Source organism: Rhagoletis pomonella, unplaced genomic scaffold (genome assembly GCF_013731165.1).
Source record: "Rhagoletis pomonella isolate Grant_MI unplaced genomic scaffold, Rhpom_1.0 Rhpom_scaffold_00009, whole genome shotgun sequence".
Lineage (NCBI taxonomy): Eukaryota > Metazoa > Arthropoda > Insecta > Diptera > Tephritidae > Rhagoletis > Rhagoletis pomonella.
This window is the reverse complement of record NW_023458563.1, coordinates 12,749,768-12,755,484: the sequence shown is the minus strand read 5'-3', so window position 1 is coordinate 12,755,484 and position 5,717 is coordinate 12,749,768. Positions and strand designations below refer to the sequence as shown.

The window sequence follows — 5,717 nt, the reverse complement described above, 5'->3', positions numbered from 1 at the left end:
TGGAGTTCCTATTAAAAAGGGTAATATATAAGAAGTGAAAATTCAGGCTCAAAACGAAGATATTTTTCGTAAAATTACCAAAGAGTTTGATAAGTGTAGGAAATCGTATTACACCTATCAACTGAAAAGTAGTCGAGTAGTTGTCATAAAAGGCTTGGAGTCCAGCGTGAACTCACAAGAGATAGAAAATGCTCTTACGGAAGAAGGTTTAAGGTGCGCAATGTTTTCAACATCAAAAATAAAGAAAACATCCCTCAACCGATGTTCAAAATAGAGCTAGAACCTTACTTTCATAACCTTAAGAAAGGGGAGGTGCATCAAATATACCAATTGCGATATCTTTTACACCGTAAAATCTCCGTAGAAGAACCCCACAAGCATAGAGGCCTTGTTCAATGTCATAACTGCCAGGAATTTGGTCACACACGTCGCTACTGCGCCTTACCTGGTGTCTATGTTATCTATGGGGATTTACACACTTCCTATGAAACCAAAAATGGACCCGAAATCCAAAAAGTGCAGTAATTGCGTTGGAAATCACAATGCTGATTATGGAGGCTGTCCAGTTTATATATCAATGAAAGAGAAAACAATTCCCAGAAATATTCCTACTAGGCGTAACCCCATACCAGAAATCGCTAAGCCAATGCCTGCGCCAATGACTCTTAATAATTTTAGTTCTTATGCACAAATGCTGAAAAATACTCCTCCGACACAACCTCTTTTTGGTCAGAATAGTAGTAACTTAGAAGCTACTATAAATAACTTTATGAAAGTTATGCAAGAGCAAATGATGGCAATGCAGAGAATGGTACATGATTTGATTAAAAATCAAAATCTATTACTTCAAGCCATTTTAGCTAAACCATGAATAATCTCAAAATTTGTTTTTGGAATGCGAGCGGGCTAACCGAGCATAAAAATGAACTAGAAATTTTCCTAGAGCACTTTCATATAGACGTCTTGCTTGTATCTGAAACCCACCGTACGTAATTTAATAATTTTCAAATTAATGGGTACAAATTCTATGATACTAAGCATCTACAAGGGAAGGCCCGAGGTGGAACAGCCATTCTCATTTGTAACAGAATAAAGCAATATAAATTAGAACCGCAAAGTGATCAGTTCATTCATAATACTGCAATACACATATCGAGCCTTAACCGCCAAAATAACGTAAGAGAAATTTTTTTCAAAATTTTATTTTTGATGCAGAAATATTCCTAGAGCATCTAGATGCATTTCTGCATCAAAAATAAAATTTCGAAAAAAAGTCGCTTACGTTATTTTGGAACGGACGGAAACGGAAAAACAATTTGATGACTTTTTCCTAAAGTTTGGCAGTAAGTTTATTGCAGCAGGAGACTACAATGCCAAACATACATTCTGGGGGTCTAGATTGATACACCAAAGGGTAGAAACCTATATGAAGTAATCCAGAACAGAGGATTTGACGTATTGTCTACTGGTCAGCCAACGTATTGGCCTTCTGACCCCCAAAAAATACCCGATCTTATTGACTTTGGTGTAACAAAGGGCATTGCGCGACACCAAGTAAATAAAGAAGCATTATTTGATCTCTTTTCAGATCATTCTCCCTGCTTCATAACATTAGCAATGTTTCTTAACTATGAAGAAAAAAAAAACAAAACAAACTTACAAATAAGCACACAAACTGGTTAAAATACAAAAAATATGTCAGTTGGCACATTGACCCGCAAATTCTTTTTCGGACCATGAATGATATCGACAGGACAGCTGAAAATCTCACTGATATAATAGTTAAGGCCGCAGAAATTGCAACACCAAGTCCTTCTATTAAACATCGCAGTTCTTACTGCCCTGGCCTGCACACCCCAAACATTCTTAACTTAATAAGTAAATTAAGAAGAGAATGGCAAAGAATTCGCTCTCCCAAGCTTAAACAGGATCTGAATGCGTGTACAAAGGAATTACGTATTTTGTTGCAGGCGGAAAAAGAAAGAAGTTTGCAGCCGATCCTCCAGTCCTTGTCTGCCTCGAAACAGACTGACTACTCCCTTTGACGAACACTGAAGCATGCGAAGAGGCCCTTTCTTCGAGAAGCATCATTACGTACTCAGAACGAAGGCTGGACGAGGAATGATGAGGATAAAGCAAACACACAAGCAAAGCACAAGTATTTAGACCCAATTAAAGCGCTCATCCTTCTAATATTTCAATACCCCCCAGTAGTCTTACCACAAATCCGCTTCGGTTTAAAAATAAAGTTTTAATTAAAACCATTGTTCATGACATTCGGAAGAACAAAGCGCGTCGTTACGATTACAGGTGAAATGATAAAAGAGCTTCCACTAACTGCCGTACGTTTTTTTATGGTGCCAAAGCCAGTCAAAGATCCGACGGTAGTAAATTCATATCGGTACATTAGCTTGATTTCTGTATTTTCCAAAATATTTGAAAAACTTCTGTTAAAAAAATACAACCTTCTCTAACAAGTAACCAAATAATACCACCACATCAGTTTGGTTTTCGTGAAAAACATGGCACTGTAGAACAAGTTCGTAGAATTGTTTCTTGTATTAGAAATGCCTTCGAAGCAAGCAGTATTGCACAAGCAGTATTGCACCGGTGTATTTTTGGCATGATGGCCTTATATACAAACTAAAGGGCAAATACGCATGCAATTCTGGAAAGCTTTCTGCTGGGGAGGAACTTCAGAGTCAGGCAGAATTCCTTTAGAACGGGAAGTCACCCTATATATGCAGGTGTCCCTCAAGGCAGTGTTCTAGGACCCAGATTGTACGTATTACTCGTCATTTTCCAACTGATGAAACTCTAACCATTTCAATGTTTGCTGATGACACAGCTATCCTAAGCAATAGTCCAGACCCTAAAGAGGCTTCCTACATACTGCAAGAATATTTGAAAAAGTTAGAGCTATGGCTAGGTTCTTGGAGGATAGCGAGAGCAAGTGTGTTCAGACAACATTTACTCTGAAGAAAGAAACTTGTCCACCACTAAAAATAAACAGCAAGGCTATACCACAAAAATATAGTGACAAGTACCTTGGGATGACACTAGATAGAAGACTAACCTGGAAAAGGCATATAGAAAACAAAATTTCTCAAGCGAAACTAAAACAAGTAAGCCTTCGGTGGGTTATAAGACACAAATCTAAATTAAAACAAGATTTTGATTTTTAATATGATGATTAAACCATGTTGGGCATACGGAAATGGGCTTTGGGGCACAACGTGCAATTCCATTTTGAACAGATTTCAAAGTCTGTAGTCGAAAATTTTACGCGCCATATGCGGAGCACTGTGGTACACAAAGAATACCAATATCCACAAAGATCTCAATGTAAATATGGTGCATGAGGACATAAGAGAAGGACTGTTCTATCTCTTTCTTTTGTGTTTGGGGTGATTAATGGAGAAATTTACTGCCCTTCACTGTTGCTTTCCGTTCAGTTTCTTGTATCGCTCTTTTTATCCATTTTATATCAAAAACTTACGAATTATACCAGGTATGCTCCAATTGCACGTTCACTTCGCGAACTTAACGAGATTGCGAATTCTATTACGCTTGGTTTTTCTTTGCCTAAGAATGTGTTTTCTAATTTACTAAACTCAATATTCTTCTAGAATTTTCTGTATAAATGTTCAAGTCTAGGTTAGCGTTTTAGTCAGTAAGAACCATTGTTAGTTTTTTGACTTTTTGGAAATAAAAAAATAAAAAAATAAAAAAAAAAATAAAGAGGGCTAAGCACCAGTTACTCAGTACGGTTAAGGAACCACCCAAATCGGCTAGCGAGAGATCCTCTTAGCCCGAGATATGCAAGAACACTAAAAAGAAAGGATTTATCCGATATTACCAAATGATGAGCAGTATAATATATGTGGATATCCGCAATATATCAATGTCGGCTCTGGAACTTGTCCTTTCACACAGACCACCAAACACCAGGTCAGTGCGGCTCGGAAACTTGTCCTTTCCGACCGAACATAGCCTACTGGATTGTAATTACTTAAATATAGAGAAGCTAAGGCGCGGCGTGGAAACTAGTCCTTTCCACCCGCCCTGGACGTGCGGCTCTGGAATTCGTCCTTTCAGACCGCCTGCCCAGCACGATATCTAGCGATCCTGATGCTCGGGATCTTGTCCATTCCGTTGTAAGATTTGAAAACTTATGGTTAGTTTCGAAAGAAAGATTCAATAAATAAATACATATTATAACAAAAAAAATTAGACTGCATTACCAAAAAAGTTGCGGTTTTTCCGCCGGGATTACAAAATTTATTATATGTGAAAATTTATTTTGTGATAGGCTTGTCTGATCTATTTATTTAGTGTAATGGCCCAATGTTTCACTAATCTTCTTAGCATCTTCAGGGGTGTGTTTATTTAATTATCTGTTAGAAAAAATAAAAATACATGTATGATATTAAATAAAGGAACAAATATTCATATATGTGTGTATACATAAATACATATAAAAATCACGATAGAACAACTAAGATATTAAACACAAAAGTACTCACAAAAAATTCATCATTAAATTAACTACAACTACTTCTATGGTATTTTGTCTGAACTAAAAACTAAATTTGCATTTTATGAGCATAACATGTAGGCGGCAGAAATGTCAGCGGTGTCTTCTTTTTTGTTTATTGCGTTTCCCTTTTTTGCAAAATCCTTAAGCTTTCTAATGGGTATCTGCTTTTTTTTCTCTTTATTCGATGTCGATTATTTTGGTGTTTGCTAAATCTGCTGAGTGCCCAGTAATTCGCATGTGTTGTGACAGCGCTGTACTATTTTTTTGTTTCTTTATATCTGCTTCATGTTCGTTTAAGCGCGTGCCTAGGGCTCGTTTAGTTGTACCTTTCCGCATTCTTCGTTCTCCTTTCCCTTACATTTAATTTCATAAACTACGTTACTTTGTTTTTGAGCACTTATTGGGCACTTTGTTTTTGTAAAAACAGTCGATAATGTGCAATTAGGTTTATATGCAAGTGTTATGTTTTGTTGTTTTGCGAAGTCGCGGCCGAAGTTTTCGGTCAGCTTCGGAATGTATGTGACACTGTGGTATCGCTTTGTTGTGTTTATTGCATCTGCGCTTGAAGTTATATTTTGGTGATTGCTCGTTTGCATTATCGTTTCTTTTATTAAGTTGTGTGTTAAATTTTCAGGGTAGTTGTTGCTTTTTAGTATCTTCTTTATTTTTTCAATGTTTGCCTCATGATATTTGTTTGTGGCTTATTGTTAAAATTTTGTGTATGAGATTTTTCGCGGTAGTTATCTTGATTTTGTTGGTTGCGAAGAAAGAAGTTAATCAGGCGACCAGAGGATGTAGGCTTACAATACCAGTCCAGAAGAAGGCGATTTCCGCTTTTATGTGTACGCGCGTCTAGAAAAGGGATACTTGTATTTCTTCTAATTAAAGTTTGGTATGGTATTTGTTCAGATGTTGGAGGATAATGTTAGCGTCGTTTCTTTGGACTATTGCGAAGCGGTCATCTACATATTTAGTTATAAATTTAAAATTGATATTAAGCTTTTTAAGCTCTGAGATGATGTTTCCGAGTAAATCGTCCAACACAATATCAGCAATTATTGCCCAAAGGGGGTTGCCCATTGGCATTCCAAAGGTTTGCGTGTATAGCTTATTATTGCACATGAAATAATTGTTGTCTTTGAGACAAAGGTCCAGAATATTTTGAAATTTGTTTTTT

The 5,717-nt window shown here is 36.8% G+C and overlaps 1 protein-coding gene and 1 long non-coding RNA gene across 11 annotated transcripts in view; one reads left to right on the top strand and one right to left on the bottom strand.

Moving 5' to 3' along the window:
- Nucleotides 1-5,671, bottom strand: part of LOC118745575 — an 18,126-nt gene extending 12,455 nt beyond the window's left edge. Inside the window, exons 1-2 of the long non-coding RNA XR_004993656.1 lie at nucleotides 5,661-5,671; nucleotides 446-452 (exon numbers count right to left, since the gene is read on the bottom strand). This is a non-coding gene — a long non-coding RNA (uncharacterized LOC118745575). The remainder of the gene's footprint in view (nucleotides 1-445; nucleotides 453-5,660) is intronic.
- Nucleotides 1-5,717, top strand: part of LOC118745572 (putative nuclease HARBI1) — a 754,224-nt gene that overhangs the window by 114,709 nt on the left and 633,798 nt on the right. The window lies entirely within an intron of this gene.